At 37.7% G+C, this 26,365-nt stretch overlaps 2 long non-coding RNA genes across 3 annotated transcripts in view; one reads left to right on the top strand and one right to left on the bottom strand.

Moving 5' to 3' along the window:
* Positions 1 to 4,474, bottom strand: part of LOC311436628 — a 61,538-nt gene extending 57,064 nt beyond the window's left edge. For both annotated transcript variants that reach the window (XR_014692976.1, XR_014692977.1), the window contains exon 1: positions 4,236 to 4,474. This is a non-coding gene — a long non-coding RNA (uncharacterized lncRNA). The remainder of the gene's footprint in view (positions 1 to 4,235) is intronic.
* Positions 4,475 to 24,484: 20,010 nt separating this feature from the next.
* LOC311436330 lies at positions 24,485 to 25,070 on the top strand. The gene is made up of 3 exons (XR_014692767.1): positions 24,485 to 24,623; positions 24,815 to 24,864; positions 24,942 to 25,070. It is a non-coding gene; the product is annotated as an uncharacterized lncRNA (long non-coding RNA).
* The last annotated feature ends 1,295 nt before the right edge of the window (positions 25,071 to 26,365 follow it).

Genomic DNA, 26,365 nt, shown 5'->3' with positions numbered 1-26,365 from the left:
TTAGTCTGAAGGTTACAACTTAAAAAAAAAAAATTTCTGGGCTTGATTTTTGTTTTTCGTATGTGTGTGTGTGTTTTTGTTTGTTTGTTTGTTTTTTTTTTCACTTTGATGAGGACACTCAGCATGGCTAGTCTAATTATTTTCTTCCCACTGTCTCTATTGCCAGCCAAAATAGCAAGTTTGCGTATGTAATGGTCTATACAAACTACTTACCCTCTCCACCCTGGCAAACTGGATCTTTCCAGAGCACAGCTCCAAAAAGAGGTCAGGTAAGAAGTCAAGCACCCACAGCTACCATTAAGTCGCTAGCAAGATAAAAGTATACATTGTCTCTCAGGACCAGACCTTCTACATACAGCTCAAAGTTTGATGCTTGAAGTCCTGCCAAGCACATCACTCTCATAGCTAAACCTCATTAAACATTAATTGCTTGTATCTTGCACCCAGATCTTACTAGGAGAAGTAAACCATGGCTCAGTACAATTAAAGCCACATGAGAAGTGGGATGTTGTTTGTGCTCTGCTCTGCTCTCCGAGACCCTACCTGGGTGCTGTGTTCAGCTTTAGGGCCCCCAGCACAAGGATATGGAAATATTAGAACAAGTCCAGAGGAGAGCCACAAAGATGATCAGAGGGCTGGAGTCCCTCTCCTATGAAGCCAGGCTGAGGGAGTTGGTGTCATTCATCCTGGAAAAGAAAAGGCTCTGGGGAGACCTTATACTGGCCTTCCAGTACCTAAAGGGAGCTACAGGAAACCTCAGGAGGGACCCTTTGTCAAGGGGTGTACTGATAGGTACAGCTAAAAGGCTTTAAGCTAAAAGAGAGTAGATTTAGATTAGATGTTTATGGAAAATTCTCCACTATGTGGGTAGTGACATACTGGAATGGGTTGCCCAGAGAAGTTGTGGATGTCCCGTCCCTGGAGGTGTTCAAGGCCAGGCTGGATGGGGCTTTTGAGCAACCTGCTCTGGTGTGAGGTGTCCCTGCCCATGGCAGGGGGGTTGGAATGAAATGATCTTTAAGGTCCCTTCCAACCCAAACTATTCTGTGATTCTAGGATTCTGTCATTCTATACGTCCTAAAATCCCATTCATTTATGATGGGACAAAATTTCCTCAAATATGTTTACACATATTCTACACATCTACTGACATAGCAGACCCCTGAATTATGATACCAAAAGCATAATAATGACTACATATGTCTATGTTAGACCCTTGCCTAGGAGTTAATGGGCTATTTATAGAGTGAATACCTATGTACAAGGTTCATTTCTCAGAAATTTGAGAGCAATTTGGTTTAGGTTTTGTCTAAGTTACAGAGAAATACAGTGATAAGCTTACTGGGATGGTGGGGTTGCCTGGAAAAATTTGCTCCTGGGAGTATGTGGGACATAGAGCTATATAAAGGGGGGTTTTCTGAGGATTATAGGGATCAAAATTGCAATCATTGCACAAGAACATCTGAAACACATACATCGGTGTTTTTCACACACATAGTAAAGGATAGGCCTTGCACTTTGAACTGCTAAACCATGTTTTTCCAGTGGTAACAAATGAAAATTACTGCTTAAAAAAATAAAATAAAAGAGTTAAAATCAAGATATATTACTTTTTCCACTTTGCACTCACATTAGCTTACTTTTAAAGGATGGAGTAAAAATAACAGCTTCAAATAAAAAAAAAAAAAAGGCAATTAATGTTATTACTGTTCAGGACAAAGTCAATTTTCTCATTAAAATAATTTACTCAATATATTACAACTATTTAATTTTCTAATTTTGATGATAGCAAGAAGTAGGACAGGAAAGGAAATGCCTGCATGGGACAAAGGAATCAACCTTGCGTTGGTGGCAGCTGTGGTTTGTGCAGTACCTCCTGTCTCTTCCAGAAGCACTATTACCTGCATTATATTCAGCATTTGCCTTCTCAACATTCTTTGTTTCCTATGGTGTCATTCACCTGAGGATCTCAAATGCTTCACGAACAATTAAACCAATCATCAGTAATTCAGCGCTGGAGGGCTTACTCCCTGCTTACCCAAGCTGCCAGCCTTCAAGTCCCCACTTGGTCAGTTTTTAAACCAGAGCTGGCATTCTCAGCATGGGAGATGTTTCCTGCATACAACTGTAATGTTCCTTCACCATTCTCCTTCAATCCTTCCTTGAAAATCACCTTTGCCAAGATGTCAACAACATTAAAACAAAACATAAATTTGACAAATGGGTACATGGATGGATCACAAGGGCTCCTGTTATACCAGCCTGTCATACACTCCTGAACCTGCTGTACCCAACCATTCTCTCCCTTCTTCTTCTTGGATTATGAGATCCTTCAGGTGCATTGTGGAGTCTCCCTCTTCAGAGACCGTCAAAAGCCACCTGGATGTGGTCCTGGGCAACCTGTTCTGGGTGGCCCTTCTGGAGCAGAGGATGGAACAGATGCCTTCCAGAGGTCCCTGCCAGCCTCAGCCGTTCTGTGATTCTATGGGATTTTTGTTTGATTATTTATTTGATTTTTGGGGTCCATGTCTATTAACTGTTAATTAGCCTAGGTCTATGTACATAACTGCAGATTGTTAGGTACTGTGATATTGCAGATATTATAGAAATAAGTAATAAATATAACATGCAAGTAATAAATCTAACATGTGAATGATGTCCCTACATGTGAGGAAATGAAAAGCGAAGCTCTTAGTTAACTTACTGAGTACTTAATCACACAACTTTCTAGTATACTTAAGCATACCCAATATGGCTGAAGCTGCGATTTCAGTCATCAATTATGGAATGTATAATGGTCATTTTTAATATTCTCAAGGCCAGTCTATTCATGTTCAGAAAACCACTCTCTTTACATGAGAGAGAAGTAAATGATCCCTTGGATACAACAACTTTTATCAGTAATATAATATATTTCCTAGGCACATACTGCTGGAGCATTGAGGCCCAGAGGTATCATCCAGTGAAATGAATGGAAGGACTCCCATTGAATTGCTGAGAGTGTGAATCAGGGATGAAGCCAGTTAAGGGAACCAGACATTGCTTGACTAGCACAGCATTTATGTGAGATGCCTCACTTGTTTTGAAAATTAGAAATCCAGGAAGGGGAGGATGATTGCAAAAATGTCCCATTCTCTCCTGAGTTTAAATCAAGACTTGACTTCTTTATTTGCTTGATTAGCAGGGAGCAAGTAAGCGGTCACAACTCTGATATCCAGAATGGACAGGAATCTGAATGTTCAGGTAGTCATATATCAAATGAGAAAACTGGCTTCTCTTATTTTAAACCTTGATCTACTAGAACTGAAATGAAAATCTCCATTGGTCACAAGCTTTACGATCACATATCTTGTACTTATTTTTCACCCTATTCATTAACTTGTTTAGAACCTGAATTCAATGGGAATTTCAGCAATGACTTCAGTGAGAGCAGTGTCAAACCTTTAAACTTCAGTACTTTTAGATGTGTATTTTAAAAGCCATCCAGAAGGGAATCATAGGAAAGAAACTGTTGTGATTTTACCTTTCTTCAAAGCTCAGGAGAAAAAAAAAAAAAAATATATATATATATATATATATATATATATATATATTCTTCTTTAAATACAGCATCACGTACAGCCTTGAGAGAATATTTTAAGAAGTCAGAGAACTAAAATCTTACTCTGTGATTGTATTGACTATCATTTCAACACCAGCTCTAATTGATGGCATACTAACAACTGTCTCTTTAACAAATTTGGTGTTGTCTGGTGCTCTCTAAATCTGACTTGCTTTTTTCCAGTCCAGAATTTCTGAAAACCTTCCACTACCTGTTTTATATGTCCATCCCAATCTTTTCTCTTCGGTTCTTTGCACCTCCTCCTTCCTACTGCTCTTGCAATTGCACTCTGTAATTAATATTTATCATCTCCCTTCAGATGGCTTTTGTTCCAATAATTTGTTGTCACATATACTCAAATTGTCCTGGATACCATCTGACTCCCCCAGCCATTTGCAACTTCTTTACGGTTCCCTCCAAGTGTAGAGGGTCCAAGTGTTCTTGTCTCTATCTGTCACTTCTGCCTGCTGGAAAGTGTTGATGCCCTCATTCAGCTGGAGACCTCAATGTATTGTTCTACCATCTGAGCCACCCAGTTTTGTAAGGAATGTGATTATGTTACCTGCAAAGCATTTTACATGCTGGAGGCTGAGCAGCACTTCATAAGAGGGAAAACAAGAAGGTCAGAGCTTACCTGACATCAGTGAGGCTGGAGGAGAAGTGAAGCTTTAGTCTGACCATACAGTATTTGGGATCTCCTTGAAGAAAGGAATGCCTTTCCTGCTAGTGTTCACTTGTTTCCTATTGAATGGACACCTCAGCTTCCCAGCGCATGTCCAAAGGGAAGAGATAAAGGCAAAAACAAAGAATTGCTTTCACCTGTTCTCACTTAACAGCAGCACTGCCTTGGTCCTGGGGACTGCAGGCAGTCAGCCAGATTTCTACCCTGATTTCCCTTCTGCTCTGTGCTGCAGATTTATTTATGCAAGTGCTTTTTGAAGCAGCAGCCCATCACCTTTAAGTGTTTCCTTGATCACCTGCTGATTTCTCCAGCCTGTCTTTTCTCAACGGTTAAGGCAGCATTAGACCTGTGAGTGATTTATAAAGAAAGGAAATACTAATGGTGGGACAAATAAAGATGGAGGTATTGGGCCTATTTTTCCTCTTCCTAAACCAAAGGTCAAGCATACATTATCAGTCTGAATAACCTTCAGATAAAGAAAACTACTAGCTGAGAAATAAAAAGAAAAATAATAATAATAAATAAATAAATAAATAAAATAAAAACAATATATTTAAAATACTGTTACCTTGAAAAATGGTGACTGATTTAATAGGCCGAAAGAAACCTTAGGCTCTTCTGAATTTCTGTGACACACCTGAAAGAAAAAGTTCTAATTCCCAAGAACCAGCTGAGGGCCTGTGGGCCTGAAAGAATGTACTGCCCATGAGGAGAATTTCTAAAAATTATAATGGCTGGCCTAATAAAACCTTAGCTCTTCTTACATACCCGGCCTAGCACTCCATGCATATGCAGCTGTGGTTACGGAAAGGTATATGGTTGTACAGAGGAGTGTATAGAAGGCCTACCATCTTAGCAAGCCAGCAAAAAGTTATTATCTTCATAAGACTAGGCACAGGTTTGCAGTGGGAGACATTCTTAATGAACAACCTATTTGTGCATGTGCATTGATGTAATCAGCTATGGCCTAATGTTACAGTGATCAGTGTTACCCAGATGTAGGGATCTTGTCCAGCTTCAAATCAGGGTATGCCAGATTTTTTACTACAGTATAGATTTCTCATCAGAAGCACCTACCTGTGAATGCAAGACATCAACCTGGCAGATCAGGGCCTGGGACACCACCTCTCACTGAGCTACTGGTGATAAATATTATTTGGTTTGCTTTTGCTGTTGAATACCCATTAGCCCTGTTCACCTTGTGTTTCCTCTGCTGACAAGTACCAGGAATAACTCCTATGAGAGACATTTCTCATCTGGTTTAGGAGTGGATTAAAAAAACTTATAAGCATCTATGGAACTTAAACAAGACCCTACTTTGGATTTCTGAAATTATAAGCTAATTGTCCTCCAAGAACCCACTTTCTTAAGAGCAAGCATGGAGTTTGTGTCAACGACAGAAAGAAAACACCTCTCCGATGTGACATAACAGAAACAATATTTCTAGATGATTGATAAGAGAAGGACTTCCTGGATGTAATTTTGGCAGGTTCCCATTAATTCTATTCTCTAGCTGCCACTATGACTCATAAACCTGCCAGTGAGAAGGGACCTCAAGTGGCCACCTACTCCCTCCTCAGAAGAAGGATTAAGCTTAAACTTTGACCAGACTAAACAAAGCATGCATAGCCTGCTTTTTTGTACTCTCACTGAAGGGGATTCTCTCAGCAGCCTCTTCAATTTTATTTCTTGTGCTCAACTTAAATCTTCTTTTCTGCCAAATTACTCCACAGGCATAGCAAGTAGTTTGCTCTCTCATTATAACAGCTTTTTGCATATTTGAAGACTGTTATCATGTCCCACATTTATCTTGCTTTTTCCAATCTGTACAAACCAAATTCTTTGAACTTATTCACAGTCTGTCTTAACTGATTCTCTGATAATTGTGTTGTTCTTTTCTGGGCTTTCTATCAACTGCTTTTTATTCCAAGAAGGACTTTTTTAAAATGGACACTTTATTTCAGGCAACGATTTCTCAGGACAAATGGAGGAGAATATGTCTCCTCTGCCTTGTGTATGACAATCTTACAATAACTGTCCCATAATTACAATGTCTGTTCAATGTGTAAATGCTGATTTTCCACACTGCTTTCACAATCTCTGTATTAAGAAATGTCTTTCTGTTTAATTCCATAATAAAACTAAATTTTAACTTTCATCTAGGAGTCTTATTTTAAGTCTATTGGACACCCCAATTAGTCCTTTGTTACACTTACAGTCTTTGTGAAAATTGCAGTAATTCCCAAAATGTCATGAGAAATTCTGTGTTGCAGGATTATAGGAAAAACTGTTTCTATTACTATTCTTTGTCCCATTCACCTAAAGGCAAGGACACTGAGCACTTTGTCATCTAGAGCAAAAGATCCCTTCACACATTCCTTTTCATGTCCATCCCATGAAAACCTACCAGATTCTTCATTAGCAATAGCATTCAGTCGAAGATGTGACATTTGAAAGCTGGTGTAAGTTGCCAACCCTGCTGAGAGAAAGTTTTGTGTGCAAAATGTGGAATATGCACCTCTCTTCCCCACTGGAAGTGGAAACTGATGCAGAACAGTAGGATTTTTCTTAGGTAACCGACTTTGTTTATATTCCAACTGCTAGTTCACCAAGAGAGACTGTCAAATGACACTCACACAGCTTCATTCAGAATAACAAGGCAGTTCCGCTTGATGTATTGACTTGAGTTAAAGAGATTAAGACAGACAACATGTCTGGAGTCTCAGCCCCTACCAAAAAAAATCTAACAACATATTTCCTCAGAGATGAAGTGTGTACACAAGAAAAAAGGAAATAAATTAAAAAAAAAAAAAAAAAAAAAAAAAAAAAAAGATCTTTTGAGGGTGGATGAAATAGCACCACCTGTTGCCCAGGACTCCCAGGAGCCAGGACTCCCCTGGATCAGCTCCACAGAGAGTGGGTCCCAAAGAAGAAGATAGAGATTTTCCACCGTATCTATCCATGATAGATACAGCCATGGCCTTTTAGCTGAAGTACTTTAATTGCTTCCAAAGTGTGACCCTAGGATCTAGTTAGATGTCATTTCACCTGCTACAGTCAACCTTTTGAAGTGCTTGATTTTCTCTGTCTGGACAGGCAGGGAAAGTTATTCTTTTGTTGAAACAGTAATGAGAATGGAATTGTCTTTTGAGAGGCTTTTGTTGAGTAGAAGCTATAGATTCCCACTTTCCTTTTATTCTGCAGCAAACTCATTACTGTGGCATTGGCCACAAAGCAATGTATTATCCCTTTCATCTTATCCTTTGTCTTGTTAAGACAAAGCCCCATCTCTTTGCTATTATTCCTTTTTTTTGGTCTATGTAATTAATACCCATGCCCTCACAAAGTCCTGTTTCTCAAAGTGTATTGGAAATAAACAACCAGAGCCACAGTCTTGGGCAGAAATCCAGGTTCCATCATCTACCACGAGGCCCAAAAGAAACTTTGTTTACTAGCTTCACCAGCGGCTATGTTTATTACTGCTTCCTGCTGTTCAGTTGGGATTGATTCTTTTGCAGATTATGTTTTTTTTTGTTCTGATTTTCCTTCTCCAATAGTACCCAGCTTCCTGTACCACATATTGCTCTGGCTCTGACAAAGCCTCCTAACCCATACAACTCAGACTTACTATTGATTCAAAATATTCCATCTACTTCTTTGAAGAGGAACACTTTTATCTGCTTACTCGGTAAAAGACACACTTAGGTTTCATGAGTTTGGCCACAATCTATAGGCCAAAAAGTTATTCCTCAGTAACTTCTTGACTGAACAAGCTTCGTATGGCATTTGGTGCCAGAGTTACCTGCCTGACAGGAATATTTGAGGAAGGTGAGAAGGAAGCCACAAGTAGGTAGAACAATCTGAGTAACTATGAACATTAACAATATCCTGAGATACTTAGGATCCTTCCTAGAAAAGATAGGTTTGCTTTATATTCCATGTGTTAATTTGTGATTTACACAATATTGGTACCAACTTATAAAAAATGAAAACTGTGATAGCCAGCATGTTTTAAAATGCATTCAATTTCCCTACTCAAGGCTGGGCATATGAGATTTGAGCAAGGTAAACCTCATGTGAGCAGAAGGTCAGATTTCATGTGAGCTAGGCCAAAATTTTACAATTCCAAAGAACCTTAGCACTTCACACTGACAACAAAGATGTTTTTCCAAGTTCCTTGTAAGCAATATGAAAAACATATAAACAAATATGCTTAATTAAATAGCAAAGAATTTTAATATTCCTTTCTTAAAAGAAGAGAAAGATTGTAAAAATTGCATGTACATGGTATGGGGCAGTTTGTTGAACTTTTTTTCAGGTGTTAAGGACAGTCAGAGAGATTTTAAGCTTACCTTGATAGTAAAGTGCAAGTACATAAATCAAATGTTTTGTGTGAAGCAAAAGGCACAAGGAGATGCTGCTCAGAATGGCACTGCAGGAGAAATTACACAAACCATTGCCCATAGAAAACACAGTATAATGAATAAAATTTGTCTTGAATTATTTATTTTTGGTGCTTTATTTTATCCCCTCTATTTTGCAAGGCCTGGAAATTGTTCTTGATGAGAGCTTTTTGAGTGTCTGAGTCTCAAATTAAAACAACACATTAATGTCTTCTGTATAGTACAGAGGTAGGAAGATTAGAGTGCTTAGAAATGCACTGGATTTGCCACTTTCCACTAATGGGACAACTACTGTGTACTGCTTTAATTTACTGTCTTAAAATATATACATGAGATACAGTATTCTTGAATGTATGATGGCTGAATAAAATTTAATAGATATACAAGTGACAGAGCAGAACTAATCCTTTACAAGGTACCAGCCCTGTCATAAACTGTATTTATTTTGGAATCTGATTAAAAATATATCTTGCAGTATTAGCAAGACCTTACAGAGAGGGAAATCAAATGTAATGTGGGTATAAGAGATTTCAAATGACCAGATCTTCTATAATTGGAGTAATTTTTTTTCTTCTTATTGAGGAAGGATTTTTTTTTTTCTTTTGGTATCAGTGCCTGTTATCCTTTTAATATGTCTTTAGAGCCAATCCTTCCTGTCTGTGGATAACAAAGGAGAAACCTCCTTGCTGAAATGTATATGTGCTGGGCTTTACATTCCGGAGAAGCTGCTGATGAGCAATCTTCAGTATAAAATGCTACCTAACCTTAATAGATGGCTGTATCACTGCAGCTTGTTTGTTTGCTCTTAGCCCACACCAAATGCCACATCAGGCTTGGCTTTTAGTAAAAGGGGATTTACAAAATATGTGCCATGAACCTACCTGCGAAGAGTTACTGAAGCTGATGAAGGGTAAAGGTGACTTGACAAAAATCAATTTAAATCCATAATTCACTTGAGCCCTTAGTTTAGATGTAATGCTCTAGTCTATTGCCAATCTGATAGATTGAATGGAGGCTCAAACTGTCTCCATTTTCAAAATTAACAACATGTGCTCTCCAGATTCCTGACCAATGATGCCAGAATAAATTCTTGATGTACTCACTTGCAACCTTTTGTTCATAGAAAAAAGAAAATAATAATAACATTATGGGCAACTTTAGCCTCTCCCACCTCTGTAAAGAAGAACTTAAAGTATGTATCTAAGCACAGAAAATATCTTTAAAAACATTAACTGAAGTGTTTTACTAGATCACTACAGAGCTGCACATGGATAGAGTTGCAGTTCAAGATAAGAAGTAATGTACATTTCTAGTAAAGAAAATCATAATGTCAGATCTGGGAGAATCTAGGCTGAATCTTTCCAGCAAAACCAAGGAGGACAAAGCATTATTAAGATCATATTATATTTTGCACACTCCAGGAAAGTCTCTTCTTATGTCTTAGAAGAGAACAATTGTTTTTTTTTGACATTCTATGTCATGATATAGATTGTCTGGCTCCAAGACAGAAAGAAAAAAAATATATATAAAAGTCATATATATATATGACTTTTAATGTTAGTTAAACTTTTAATTCCCACAGATTTAATTCTCTCTAAAATAGGTAGTCCCTTGCTGACATTTTATGAGATGTCTAAGGATAAGGATATGTGCAGTTAGAAGGATAATATCCACTTTCAAATCTGTTTAGAGAGAAGAATCATTTTGCTATTTCAGTATTTTTCAGCATATCAGAACACATTAGGGAACTGTCTTATGCATAGGAAGAGGATAGGAAGTGTTGTATTCACTTTTGAATGCTAAATATTTACTAATAACTAGGTATGAGACCCAAAGCTTTGGCTAGATCAACCTGAAATGTTTGGAAGAAAATACAGTCTAAAACTGATGACAGTAAGAAAAGTTTTAGAGGCAAACTCAGTGAAACATCCATTGCATACTGTTATACAGTAAAAGAGAACCAAGCTATCTATAAACTTCTCTTGATTATGAAAATAAAAGAAAAAAAAATCCAACCGACATATTTCAGTCTAAACTACCTTACTACCATGTGTATATAGGCAATATGTCATATTTCTTTCACTTCTTTTCCTCCCACACCTTACAGAAGAACTCAGAAGAAAGAATAATGAGAGCACCTGATAACAGACACAGGAAGGTCACTAAGGAGGCCAGCAGAAAGCTTATTCCTGCACAAGAGACCCAAACAAATCTGCTACTGTAATTTCAGTCACTGGTTTCTTCAACATGTCCTTTGTTATCACTTCAAGTCCAAATACACAAAGTAAGCTGTTGATGTTCTGTAACAGAGAACTACAAAATGTTAATTTTTCCCCCCTTTTTTTTTTAATCTTGGAAAATATCTCTTTTTCAGTAAAAGCAGATCTTTTGCATGTGGAAACAACTATTATTTCAAGAACTTTATGTACTATCTTCAGAAAAGACATTTCAATTGAGTCTTTTTGCCAGATAAGATATTTAGGATGTAGAAGGTTACACCCAGGATATAATGGGACCAGAACTGAGTATGGCATACCAAGATACACAGACAGATGGTTTAATCTAGAAGACCTGTAAGTAACCAAACCACATGTCTAGGGAAACTCCAGCAAATTTTCATGCTTTCTTAAAAGAAATACAAGTCTGATGGAAGTTTAAGGAAGAGCAGGACATTTTGCCCCACTACACCACCCAGCATCCTAGGGAAGGTGCTCTTCAGTCCCTGAGATTCACCTCCCTCTTCTGAGTATTTCACTTGTTGTTCATCCCCTTTGGGGTACAGAGTGTGAGACCTGGTAAAGTTTGCTCCCTGTCTAGCTCTACATATCAATTCACAGAGAGAAGCCTGGTGTAAGTTTCTCTCATGTATTTACCCTGTATTTTTTTCTGAGGAAACTTACTTATAATAAATGTAAATGAAATTGTACCTCCATAGATTACTCTTATGTCCATCCCTCCAACATACCGCATCTCCCATAGCAAGAGAGGGCAGAGCAGAAATGAAGGATCCTGAGCCAGGTCTCACATTTCTCAGTTTCATATTTTTAAGATTCATGAATCCAGAAACAAGCAAACTCTTCAGGGACCTTCTTCTCATGTGTCAAAGGCACTGAAACATTTTATCTTCACCTGGTCTTTCCTGCTTACCTTGCCAAAGTGGCAGCCATAGAGGATGAGATGGGGGAACAGCCAATTTTTATATCAAAATTTTTGTTATCAGAATAGAAAGTCTTCACTCCCTCCCTGTGTGACAGAGAACTAATCTGTCACCTTACCACCACTCTGTCAGACACTGCTTCTTTGTGCTTAATATACCACATACATTGAGTAGGACATTCTAATTTCAGCTTCAGTGGTATGAAAAAAAAGGAGATCCTGCCCATAAAAACCACATGCAATAGCTTGCCAACCTCTTAGAGGGAAACCAGTCAGACTGCGAGACGCAATAATAAGTTTCCCTCAAAATACATCTGATTACGTAACAGATTGCTGTATTAAAAATTAAATAAGGCTTGAAATATTCAGCAATTTGCAGGCACTAGGGAGTGTGCTTAATAAAGAGAGTGCATTAGCTGCTTCTGCTTTTTGAAATCCAGTCTATAAATACTGTAACATCTTCCTATTTCTTTCAGCGTGGGAGGACCAGACTTTGTGAACCTGCTTGTCAAAATGAACACTGAGTTCAGTTTGACTGACGTTGTTTTTAGCTCTGCCTTGGTATGAATGTTGGTCTAATCGGCATCTGACAATTGACGTTCACATCCCTGGGAAGGTTGCACTTTGTGCGTGCTCTACATGTAGCATGGATGTGGAACCTCATCCTTCCAGGAGAAGCAGCAGGACCTGAGTAGGATCCCAACCTCTCCCACGGGCCACTCAGCAGTTCACAGGACTCCATAGCATTTTACAAGTTTTGTATGGGTTATGCTAATGTCTTTTTAACACTCCAAGCATAGTTAATGCAAATAAGATATTTCTCAGGATTTAACAGAGTTAGATAGAGCTGCTTTCCAATGGGAGTTTGGAACACAAAGGCACTTCAGAAAAATCCCACTAGGTATTGCCAGCTACATCTTACAGTTTCCAGACACGCTTAAAAATTGGGCCCTTAGTGGCACAGATCTGACTGAAAGACATACATTAACAATAGGTGAGATATAAATTCCCAATGACCTGGGTCACAGAAGGCCCTAAATGCTCACTTTTTGTGGAATAATTATTCACTGGAAAAGAGAGAGGGGGAGAACAGTGAGTAGATGAGTAACCAGGTTACTCACCTTCAGGGAAAAGCTCTGGTCCCTTTCCCAATATATATTCAAGCATATTACACAAAGTAAAACAGCTCTACCAAGGAAGGCTTAGAGGATGGTGACCACTGAGGATGTGGCTGTCAGCCCCTTTCCAGCAGCAGAAGCTTTTGACCTTAGAGAGAGTCCTATCCACAAGGCCAGGGGTTAGGGGGCACAGCCACAGGCACTGTCCTGCGGGGACTTCTCTCTGCCTGCCCTGGTGGTTGCAGGTGCCCTTCAATGACAATCAGAGAGAGGGTAAACTCAGCTGGTTTACACTGAGCAGACACAGAGGATGGCCCAAGGAACAGAGTGCCAGAAGTTCTCACACCTAGTTACTGCGGGACTCGGTCAAAAATTCTTAGGACACTGTCATGTCATCCTGGGGGTACACTTCCATGGTATTGCTCCTCTCCAGCCATGCAGAAAGAAGTTGTCAATCCACCACTTTTCAGGGTACTTTGCCCTTTTGTTTTTCTAAAGCTGCATGGGAAGTACTAGGTAAAATGAATGCGTCTCAGAGAAGTTAAATGGAATGACTGTGCATTGGGCTTACGCCGTTTCCTTCCTGTCACATTCAAACGCATCAGCAGCCCCGTCCAAGCACACACTGGGCTAGGCTAGTGAGCTCATCAGGCATGCTGTCCTCGCCTTCTGACTTCCTCTTGGAAATAAAAACGGTGGCCCTAATGAGAATTAATTAGGGTTGGGGGTGGAGGCGGGGGGGGTCCATCGTGTTTTTGTTTGTATTGTTTGTTTTCTGTAAACCCATGGAGGAAAAAAAAATCATATTACTCCTCCATGCAATATAGTAAACGTAATAAAAAAAAATGAACACATGGTAATTAGCTTCTCCATTAAGTATACCAAGCATAGACAATAGCAATCGTGCAGTGCTGATTACAGACATTATCCTTGCCTGGATTTCTTTTTTTTTCCACCATTCAATCAACACTGCTAAATAGAAACTTCAGTGTTCAATATTATAAGACACTAGCTGGCAGTTATACAAAGATGCCTTACACAATGTCATCTGGCTGCTTGCCTGATTCTCATATTACCTTCCTGTCTTGCCTTAATACGCTAATACGCATGGCTGATTAGAAGAAAAATGCAGAAGCTGCTTCCTTCTCTTCTTGCTTTTTTCTCCAGCTTCATGCCTTGAGGGAAAAAAGGAATCACATTTGCTAATTTCACCAGCAGCACTTAACCTGGGAACAGAGCAATTCCCTTTAAATTCCACATTAGTTATAATTCATACACATACACTGCCTTGCCCCCAAACAGTTGGCGAGTGTTTGATTTCACTTTGAGGGAAATGTTGATTACTGTTGTTGTACAGAAGTCCTCTAGTAGCCTCAGTAACGAGAGTCTCTTAGTTCAAAATAAACATTTTCAGCAGTTGTACGGTATCCAGGGGTTAGATGTCTGGAAACAGGATTTCAGATTGAAAATCCCAGAAGCTCAAATGACTCTGGAAAATATCTAGTAACTCCTTAAGTGACTGCTTTTGGGTGGGTTTGCTGATATCAACAGGCCCCTTTGGGGAGTCCTAGTACCTTTTATGCTGTTTTCTTCAGTAAGATAAGTTATTCCTGTAAGATAAATATTTTTCACATGTTGAAAAAAAAAAAAAAAAAAAAAAAAAAAGTGGTTTTCTGTATTCTTCTTTGCATATATCTGCTTTAGTCTTTGATTTCTTATTGTAAAGCTACACCAAGGCAGGTGTTATACATCCAAGTTTCTCTGACAAGCCTTCATTTTTTCCCTGGATATTTTTTTCAGGTTGAATTTGAAGTCTGGTCAGGTGTCCAGGATTTCTAGATGTCTAGCTGCCAAGCCAGAGCTACCTCTGTGTATCTGAAAATCCTGGGTCACTGAGCATACACATGAGCACACCTTATATCAGAATAATCAGTGCCAAGGATGCCTCAGACAGATGTCCAGGTGCAAGTCACCTTCACAGCAAATATCACAGGTTCAATAATTCCTGGTGTTAGCACACTCACAGCACACCTTTCTGGAAAGTCATGGGGAAAATACTAGGACCTTAAAGTTAGGCATATGAGTCTTTTGACATTCTCAATTGATATAGTTATGCCTAGGTATATATCAAATTCTACAGGCTGAAATCTTACCTTGCAACCTAGTAATCAGTTCAGGAAAGAGCTGACATAAGAAAATGCGGATCCCATAATAAGTGACCCAGAAACCTGTGTGGCAGCTGGTCCTGTGTTGAACAAGACTTCTTCTCTGAGGATTAGACATTAGACACTACAACCAGTCAGCCACAGCAAGCTTGAAAACTGATTTTCCCTATTTGTTCCATCTCCATAACAAATTAGCCTAGAATTAGTCTAAAATTTTAAGAGTAGACTTTCAATTTGACACGTGTACATATATATATGCATAAATAAATAAAAAACTATATACAAATATACAATGTTATATAAAAACATTAAAATGTGTGTGTGTTGTACACACATATAGAAGACACTTTATGGCCACTTTCACCCCAATCTCTTCTCCCTTTCTAGCTTTGTGACAGCTACACATGAGTTTATGCAAGTGGCACTATATACAGGCAAAGAAATGGACTGGAAATTAAGTGCAAGGTGAGTGGAGATTCTTCTTGAATTGTCTGTTTCTTCAAAATCTGTGCCCAAGAAAGCAGGTTTTCTGTGACCCAAAGATGAGGTCTAGGATTGCCAAGCACCACAGCAGACTTAGCATGAATTTAATTGCATGGGAAGTTAGGCTGGGGACACCTGTGTGCATTTGCAATGACCTGAGCAAGAGATGCTCAGGTTTGACCTGAAAAAAAAAAAAAGAAAAAAAAAAAAAAAGCAAGTAAATTAGTAAATTGCTGCATTGAAAAACTATATTTAAAACTCAGTCCAAATTACACTTTACTTACACTTCAGATGGTAACACAAAGCCTTGCAGAGCCAGGAGTGTCTGGCCTTTTTTTGTTACCATGAGCCAAGCAAAAAGCAGGACCTCACAAAACCTGCCTGAAGCCAAGTAGCTCGGTGCTTAGATTAAGAGAGGTTTAAGGGATGCCAATCTGCTTGTGTCAGTCATCAAATATTGGTGTTTTCTTAAGAAGAGATTGAAGGTAAGGTGGGGAAAGGAAAACTCATTAGAAATAATGAGGTTCACTCTGTGGGTAAGAAATGTGTCTTTTTACTGATCTCTCATTTCCCTCAGCAGCTCCACGTCTTGCAATGGCTGAAGTACTGGTCATGAGTTCAGTCTGGTCCTCCATACAGGTCAGAATACATCTGAATATACTGGACAGTATATATCAAATACCAGGCCACTTAACTGCTACTAACTTCCTAATCCTGTGAGTGAAAATCTGGTGTCACATACGGATGCTTCAGACCTCAAACCCAGTCCCATTTCATGTGGGAATATGATCAAGTACCCAGTTTTGATTAGGGTGTATGAATGTATAAGTGTATTCCTGCAGAGGAAACATCTGATGCTAATGTGTTCTTCAATGCAGAAAAAAAAAGCATCAGTGCCTGTGGCTGAAAGCTAATGTGAATTTTTTTTATTTTTTACTTCTTTTTTTTTTTCCCCAAGCAAAAACGAACCAAACTATTAGAGATATCTGTATATTATCCCTCTGTATGTGTCTTCAGATCAAAGATAGACACTTTTGTGGAACATATCTGTTAGCAAAACACAAGCTGCTGGTCTCAGAGAAGGTGTAATTGAGTAGTACTTTGTGATATGTGTATTACAGGATTCGGAAATGATTCTTCCTGATCAGAAAGATTGGATTCTGTCAGATTCAGAAACCAAAGATAAAAATAAACATATGCAGAACATGAATACAAAAATAAAAATAAATAAAAATAAATAAAAAACACATCTTCAGAGAGTTGATCAAAGAGCAACAGCAGTTCTGTCCCCAGAACCCTCAGTGCAGGTCAGAACCATTTCCACAAGACACCTTGCTCTGCATTTCTCCTGAATTCTCCAACACCACCCCTTTCACTTCTTTTTGCATGGAGGCACCAAAGAGTCTAGAGAGTAAAAGTTTCCTCAAATGTCACTAACTATTCCAGAAATACTTTAAGAAAAGATATGTTGAAGGTCAGCTGTTACATCCCTCAAGTTCCATAGGCAACTGAGATCACCCTATCCAGTTCTACTGTGTTCGCATTAATAGTTCAACTGAGTTCATGCTATCTGGGATCAAGCTTTTGATGCTGAATAAGCAGAGTTACTGTGCCAGACATCTACATGATTTACTATGATTTAGATGAATTGTAGATACTTGGTTTAGAGTCTTAGGTTTTAGTTCTTTCAATTTAGCTGGAAAAGAAAAAAAAAAAAAGAAAAAAAAAAAATAACAGGAAATTGACGTTTCTCCTAACAAGACCCTTTCTGGACCTCAACTGATTTTTTGTGTGTGTGTGTGTGTGTGCTTTTCTGTGCAAATGGTTGCACTTTTGCATTATCTAGTTATTAAAGCAAATTTCTTCAAAAGTCACTTTAAATGTGTATCGATATTTACTTCAGTAATGTATTTTGAAGCTTCCTGCAGTCTTTTCATGGTGAAATATCTTTCTCTTGTACATCTTATAGAAATCTTACTCAATGACTTGCACCTCTGTTTTTTTAAGTTAACATATGGAATAATATGGCCTCGAATGACTTTTGACCTTCTCTGTTCCCTCAAAACCACACTGCAGTATACTGATATGTGCATTTTACAGTAAGTAATATTTACTTTAAAATATAGTCAAAAGAAGCCAAGGGTTGCCAGTATTGCCTATATTATCTGCAGAACAGCTGGTAAATGCATGAATACCCAGATTGTTGCAGTCATTTTTCAACTCCTTATTTTCAAGCTAAAATAATGTTATAGCTTATAAACTACAACCAAATAAGGTAATGAACTCAGATAAAGCTCAGGAGGAAATGATAGATAAGGATGTCTTGGCACAAATTAAGAACAGTCATTTAGGATCCATAATAAAATCTGGCATTTTGCCAGCTTGCCAGCCATTAAGTTAAAGGTCATTTAAACCATGATCAAGATTTTTTGTTTGTTTGTTTTAAAGAAATAAAGAACTACTTTGAATTCTTGAGCTTAAATCATTGGAAAACACTTGTCTGTGTTTAAAGAGAGAATTTTGTATCAAGCTGGTGTGAGTACTTTACCCTGACACTCTGTTTTCATCCTGTAAAGTAGGTTCTTCTGTGCAGAGTTTAGCACAAGGCTGTAATGTATCAGACCAGAGAAAAAAAGTGCAGTGAGATAATGCTATGGGATAATGTTGGTTGGAATGAAGCTGGGTGCTGGCTACAATGCCTTGGGGTATACTCAGAGGTAGGACATAGCTCTCTGTTATGCCTGGAAAAGAGAAGTCCTCCCAAGCCATGTCTTGCACAACTCAAGTCCATCAAATGCCTCTCAAGGTGTGAGTTCATGGAGGGGCTGACTGCACATCCATCTTCTTTGGCATTTCTGTGGCTGTGGAACAGCTGAGTGCATCAAGTTGTGGTTTTATGAACAAATGGGTGAACCAAAGGTCTTACCAGTTCCAGCTAGGAAAGTATCACACTTTTCCCAAAATCTTCCCTGGTTTGGCCAATTTTCGTCTCTGTCCCAATAGAGTTTGAACAATTTGGGGCAATTGACAATTTATGGGAGAAAGGGACATAAGGACAGTAATTCTAGATCTGTGCCAGACAGGAACTTTCTCATTCACAGGCAATGGCAAAATACAACATTTATAATAGGGAGATGCAGCCCTATTTATAATAGGGCTCTACAGCTAGTTACAATACAGGAGGCTTCACTGTATGAAAAGATTAAGTTTTACATCCGTATGATCTAAATCAGGTTGGTTTAAATGCCAATGCCTTCAGTTCCTGCAATACATTTTCCCCTAAGTTTAATATCTCCTTCATAGTGTGACCTTCAGTTTATTTCACAAGACCCATTTTTTCAGTCTTTTGGTGGGAGAAAATTAATAATAAGGCTCTTGTGTAGGAGGAATTGTGGTATGAATAAGCTTGTTGAGAATATAGTATTGAATTTTGCCCAATTTGCATGAATTTCTCAGTGTATTTTGTATATCTGCCCAGAGCTTTGTGTGTATTTTAATTACATCTCAGTATATATATTGCTGGCTCCCATTGTTAATGTTGTCTGTGCCACAACGTAAATGGTTGGAAACACAAGACTGATAGAAATTTACTTTGGTATTGCTTTTTTGTAATTAATTTGTATCTCACTTAGTTTCTTGCTTTTTCATGAGAGGTGATACTTTACCAGAAGGTCTGATAAATCTTATGGCCTGGAAAGCTAAAAGAACAAAACTATCACAAAGATGGTAAAATATTCATTTGAGTAAAATGTTTGATTTAATTTAATCTATTTTTTCTCTCAGATAGCTTATTTACTGAGATTTGGACTGAATAAATTTTGTTACGCCATTTTTCATTCCTGTTGCCACCAACCTACTCAGAGTCTCTCCTCGTTTATTTATTTATTTATTTATTTTATACTTATGCCTTTGGTTTCGGGCATTATATTTACCTTGTGACTGCACAGCACCTACCGCATCAAGGTACTGACCTACTGAGTATGTCTTGTAATTTAAATGTATTATTACTACAGTTGTTGTAGTATTAGTTATTTTTATTAAGGAACAAATGCTGTTTGGCAGTTATATTCATTTTTTTCCCAGTCATGGTAAAATGTATTCATGAGTAAAGCTTTTCGTTACCTTGGTCACCATTCCACTGGGAAATTAGCAGATACATTTTTCCTTTCAGAGCACAGTTTGTAAGCAACCAGCTGTTAATACATAAACTAGAAGAAACACAGTTTGGAGAACAGAAGCTGCAGTATGGCTGGCAGCTATAGATATACCTCTAAAAGTGAATTGGTGGTTAGACTAGATAATCCATGCAGTTTGCTGTAGCCCCAGGCCCGATGTTTCATCTAAATTTCTCTGCTTACTCAGCATTTACAATACAGCACACAGGCATGTGGGTTCTCAGCAGAAATTTGCCAAGGAGCTAGCTGAACTGTGAGGTGTCAAACTGGGTCAAGGGTGAAAGGAATGAAAGTTTGTCGTTTTAGCCTTTAATATAGCAGGAAAGTAACAAACGTCAGTATACCTGTCACGTAAACACACAGCCATTTTGAATCATAGAATCATCTAGGTTGGAAAAGACCCTCAAGCACATGAAGTGCAACCATCAAGTACAACCATTCGTTAAAGGCTGACTAATTACAGATGAACTGAGCATGTAAGTGGATTGCTAACTTTAATGATGGCTTAGCATGGGCAAAAGGGCATCCAGAATTATTATCCTGAGTCACCATTACATTGCCATTTAGTCACCACTACCTGTCATAGAGAAAAATGACCTTGTGTCTGAGTCCCATCCAGGGATGGGAAGCTTGGGTTCAGCTCCCAGTCCTGCCTCAGGGGCTGCATGTGACAGGATTAGATGGCAATATCCTTGTTCACAATGGCAGGTAATTCTTCTGAAAGAAACAGGAAATAAACAAGTACTGAACAGCAATTAAGTGTAAGCAGGGCCGACTGTGTGTGAAAGGAGGTGCTGGAATAGTTATTCAGTATATGAAAAGCCAGACTTGGCCCCAGATGAACCCACATTTTCATTCATATGAAAAGCATAAACAGCAGTATTAAAAACAAGCCCTTTAGCTCTCTGCATATTTCAGGTCTTCTATTGCAAAATAAAAATAATATACTGCTTTGAATAATAATTATTTCCTCTGTCTTGTCAATTTGGACTGCAAACGCTTTGGGTAGAGAGTGTCTTTTCTCTGTTTATGAGCAATGCCTGTAGCGCAGAATTCCTGATCTCATCTGGTAGCACTGCTGCTGTACAGGTGAAAAAAGTCCTGGAGTATTCTGTAAAGGTTTTGAGCTTTTTTGGAGTTATGGTTTAAGAAAAGTCAAGATTAGCCTTTTTCTAGGAGTTATTATAAAAATCCTAGTTTTGCTAGGATTTTTTAGGCAAATATGGTAAATACAAGAGAATCTGAGAAACAATTTTCAGACAATATGGAGTTCCTGAATAATTTCCAGTAGAAGTGAAATAGGTGAAACATAATGAAATTATTGGGTTTTGAGCATTATTTATTTTTTACACATCATTATTTTTAATTCCCTAAATTGGAATTCATCATATCACGTTAACACTCTAGCACGATAAATAATTCCTTCTTCTCATCTCTGCTCAGTCTCTGCGAATCTTTGTCCACCAAAAAAAACTTTTCGTAAAGTAACAAAACTTTTCATAAAACTCATAAACAGAGGGGTAAGGGATTTCACTCGCACTTACCAACTGGGATCATCACAACAAATGTGGAAATAAAATTGTCAGTGATATAGCTGCAATCCAGAGTGAAAGTGCCTGAAATCTCTCTGGAGAAAGACCTTTCCTGCAAAATATCCAGCCTGGCTTCCCAGAATGTGGAGCTTCAGATGAATCATTAATATTGCAGAAAGCAGCTGCTTTGGGGGCATAATTGCTCAATACCCCCAGACCTTGACCAGGAAGTATGACCATCTCCCAGTGAACTCCCTATGTTTCTTGTGCCCACTGAAAAATCAAAATCTTTTAAGACCTTTATTTAACTTGAATCTGAATTTTAGATTTTGGTCTTTTTTATTTATTTTATTTTACTTATTTTTATTACCAGACAGAGGCAATCTCTCCTTTCCTCACAAGAAATATTCTAAGGCTTCAGAGTGTGTTATTCATGATCATTCTAACAATTTTTTTCTGGAACCTTTCAGGATCGTAAGCAAACACACAGAATTACTGGCTTCACACATAATGATAAATAAATGTTTTTTGTCTGCAGACTAATGAAACTTGCTCTCTACACTTTACCCATTAAAGTTTAAACAAATACCCTTTGGCATGTTGCAAGCACTTTTACCTGCAGAATAATAACATTGTCTTTGATTAAAGCCTGGCCGTCTTACAGATCATTGATTAATAGGAAAAAAGTGTGACAAGACTTTCAAGGAGGGAGTGGATATTGAGTGGATCTCATATTTTGTAAAGAACTCAAATTTCTTTTTCTTTATAAGGAATAGTTTTCTGGTTGAAGATGGAAATGAAATTGATTACTTTTTTTAAAGAAATATTCTTTCAGTCACTGTGATGTGTGTCTTTACATAAATACGAGTTTGTTTAACTCTCAGTAATTCTTCTGCTAAATCCAATATTCTTGTAAGCTGCCCACAAGGTTTTTGTATTAATCTGTCATTTCATAACTCCAAACACATTTCTTTTTTCTCCTGATCATCTTTTCACCATCTTTCCTGCTACAACTCCATGTACCTCTGGGATTGGATGTCTCAGTAATGTTTCATGGTCTTTTGAGATACAGCCTGCTTGCTTGCCTAGAACTCTTTTCAGCTGACTCAGGTGAACACGTGCGAGGTTACAGGTATTAAATTGACCTACTGGCAGCAACAGAAGGTGATAATTTTTCATCTTTTTGAATAGTTGGCTTTTATATAACTGTTGAAAGATAGGTTGGCGTCTCTTGCTGCTTCTACAGAAGGGTTCCCCTGAGAGTTCAGGGCACTTCATATCTTGGTCGAACCGTGTACAGCACTTTTATGCTCTTTTGTGGCTGCCTAACATGTACATATTTGAGTACTATAGGCATGAGAATTCTCTAAAAATCAACTGGAGATTCATTAAATTTAAAGTTGGAAAGGCCATAAGATTGTCTAGTCCCTATATCACAGGCTAATTATATATCACTTTTACATGGTGCCTGAAGACTTGTTTCTGACAAAAGTATAGTTTCTACAAAGGTATCAAATCCTGATGAACATACTAAGCAATGGGAAAAAAAAAAAAATTACTTCTGTGAATAATCTGCTGTAATAGAAATCACCGTTAAAAACATGCACCTTATTTTTCAGCCTAATTTTTCTATTTCCAGGCGTTGATTCTAGAGGAGCTGTTTAGAAAACTGTTTTGTTGTTATTGTTGTTTTGTTACTTTGTTCGATAGTTTTTTTGTTCTTCATTAAGGTATTTATATAGTGTCTCCAAGTCACTTTTCAGTCTTTTGTCTGATAAACTGAACAAATTGAGGTTGGTAAGATTTTTTTCTGTGAAGCATTTCCTTCAGGTCTCTCATCATTTTTGTGTCTCTGTATCATTGTTTCAAATTTTTCAACAACCTTTTAAAAATGAATGTGCCAGAACAAGCAGTGTTATTCTAGTATTAATCTCATTCTAGCATGTGGAAGTTAAATCTTTTCCTCATTTTTCATCAGTGATCTCCATTGTACACATCCCCAGGCTGCACTTTTTGGCATGTTGTGAAAATAGTTTTGGAATTAAGACTTTCAAACTCCTAAACCTGTAGAAGAATCTCATTCAGCAAAATTTCTACCTGTGCATTAACTCCTTCAGATCTATCATTTAGCCGGTACCTAATCCCATTTCACATATTCACTGCTGATATTTTAAGAAGCAATTTTATAAATAAGGGTCAAATGCAGTGCTAAGCCAAATATCTTAAAGAAGTTTATCAATCTATCTTGGTCAAACAAAAATTAAATTAAAATTATATTAAAAAATATCAGGTTTGTTTCACAAGACCTCTTTGCCATAAAATCATATTGTTTCACATTTATACATTTTATTCTTTATCATTTATTGCTTTTCATCATATTTTCTGCTGTTCCACCTTACACTGATGGCATATTGGCCATTCTTTATGTAATCTATGCTATCCTTCTTGATTTGTGAGTACCATCATAAATTTAGTATTTTTCCAGACATCTCTCTTTTCCCTGAGTTTCCATGATACGTTTCTAGCCAGCTCTTGGAGATCTTGGAGAAGTTATGCTATTTTTTAAACATTTATCTTTAATGGACACTATTATCTTCCTTAGTCAGTAATGGTCTGGACTATAATTCCTAGCACTAATGCAATAAAGTACTTCATTCTCTTTCCTTCCAAATTCTTCAGAGCCCAATTGCCTTTAGCAGTCAGAAAAAGTGTCAAGTACCTTATAAAACACCTGCACATTTTGTCAAAATACCCTTTCCAAGGCTCTTCTTGCTGCTGGTATTAATGGACACAGAGTTCAGTGGCTGTCATGATCCCTGCTTAATCTGCCACCAGTATGGGAGGTAAGAGTCTTCTGTTACTGTTTATTAACTAAAAGCATATTTTATCAAACTTTGACTTTCAGGCACTTGGAAAAGAGAAATAACACACCATATGATCTGAACTTCTATGAACTCCAATTTCTGTGTCCCACATCCCTTTCTGTGTCCCACATCCCATCTCTCATTCAGATGCCATTGGACTCACCCAGGGGCTCAACGTTATTGGGAGGTCATGTGCTAGTGAATGCACTGCAGGTGCAACATCATAAGATTTACTGCAGGTGGAACCATCTAGAACGCAGTTGGTCAGGGATCTGCAATCAACTAGGCAAGAAGAGACACGAGATTCTGACTGTCTTTGCATTGGTTAAAAGACATGAAATGAAATTTCATAAGTTTACATTTGATAAATATAGCCTGAGAGATGGACTAGTGTCTGAAGGAGAAAGCTAGTTAAGGTAGCAATGTTGACACCAAAACAGAAAGGTATATATTGGCCAGAAATTTATGCAGGATGAAATCCCTGATGTAATGTGGTGCTGTAGTCTCCTGGCCATAGTCCATAGCAGTTCCGCTCAGTGCTGTGTCCTTTGTTTTCACATTTCTACATAAAACCACATATTTTTTGTGTTACCCCTGTTTCTAAGTTTCTAACAATCTGTTATTTCAAATGGCAGGTTCAATGCATTGGGTAACTTCCCTTCCTCTGCATGGTCCTGGGTAAAAGGCAAGTTAAATGACCAGCATTTCTGCTTCTGTTTAACCTCTACCATTAATTCAGCCTCATCCTACTTATCCTTCCAGGTAACGTTGGAGGTGTCCATAGGATGCCTTTACAGCAAGAGCAAAGCAATGGCCTCAGAGAAATTACATCAGTCTTAAAGCAAGGACCACTTTTTGTCAAATGAAATAAAGTGTTTGGGCAGAAGATCCTCTCTGATAAATAAAATAAAATAACATAAAATAAAATAAAATAACATAAAATAAAATAAAATAACATAAAATAAAATAAAGAGAGCACACAATAACCTATCTCATTGCTTATGCACTGCAAATGAGGATTTATTTGGGGAGGGAATCAGGATTGCTTTTCATTTTATTTACTTTTGTTTGTTTGTTTGTTTCTCATTAGACCAAAAATATTTTTCCTCCCATTTGAATAATCATGATTACTGCAGTACCACCTGTGACAGCTGTAACATTCATTTGATAACAAAATAGACAGAAGGCAGAATTAATATGAAACTGCTATTGCAAGAATAAAGAAAGAGAAAGGAGATTTTTTGTTTGTTTGTTTTAGTTTAGACAAGCGAAATGAGCAAAAATATAAATTTTTTGTTGTTTAGACATGTAGTACTCTTCATGCATATTAGAAGTGACCTTTCTTGTTCCAAAGCTTTATCTTTTTTCATGGCAAACATCAAGTGTCTTATATTAAGCCAATTAAAGTGTGGGGACATTCAGAAGGCAATATCAAAAATAATAGCTAAAGTAAAACAAAATGGATTTACAAGCAAACAGCAGACAGTACTCAGGACTGAAATATATTTCTCTCTTTCCAGGCTAAGCAGGGTTAAGAACTCTACATATCAAAAGGAAGAGAACACACAACTGCTTTCCATGAGCTATAAAATAAAAGCAGAATATCACAAAGCTCTTTATTGTTAGGGTGGAAAGGAAGAGGAAAGAAACTTTAAGAAAAATTTGCAAGCATATTTGAACTTTCTAAAATATATGTGCCATTCTTAATTATCCTTTGATTAATTTCCTAATGTAGTTTTTGGTCTGTATCTTACTTGGCAGCTGTTAGCTGGAAGTATTAGAGATTTGAGGGGTTTTGATGTAAAACAACCCACATACTGTGAATAAGAGAAAAGCAGAGCACTTAAAATTAAAACCACCTTTAAAAATACCACTCTGAATCACACCTGAAGTTCTGTTTTGGCCACTGTCTGTGTGAAAAAGTCAGTATGAAGTCTTCACCTCACTAGCCCCCTGTTTGATGGCTGCAGAAATGCAACAGCTTTGTAGAATCTTTTTTTGTGGCTGAACTTCACTTTCAAAGCAAAGAGCTCAATAATGAAATCTAGCATCACTTTTTATCTCAAAGTAATAATTGCAGAATACATGTAAGTTACAAGATGTTACGGTTGTGTCATAGCTCTGAGTACCTCTGTCATCTCCTTTTTTCTACTTGCAACGAGAGATTCCTTGCTGTTAGTGTTACT

This window comes from Aythya ferina (assembly GCF_964211825.1).
Source record: "Aythya ferina genome assembly, chromosome: 4".
In the NCBI taxonomy this organism is placed as follows: domain Eukaryota; kingdom Metazoa; phylum Chordata; class Aves; order Anseriformes; family Anatidae; genus Aythya; species Aythya ferina.
The sequence above is the reverse complement of the archived record's forward strand: the minus strand, read 5'-3'. Positions and strand labels throughout refer to the sequence as shown.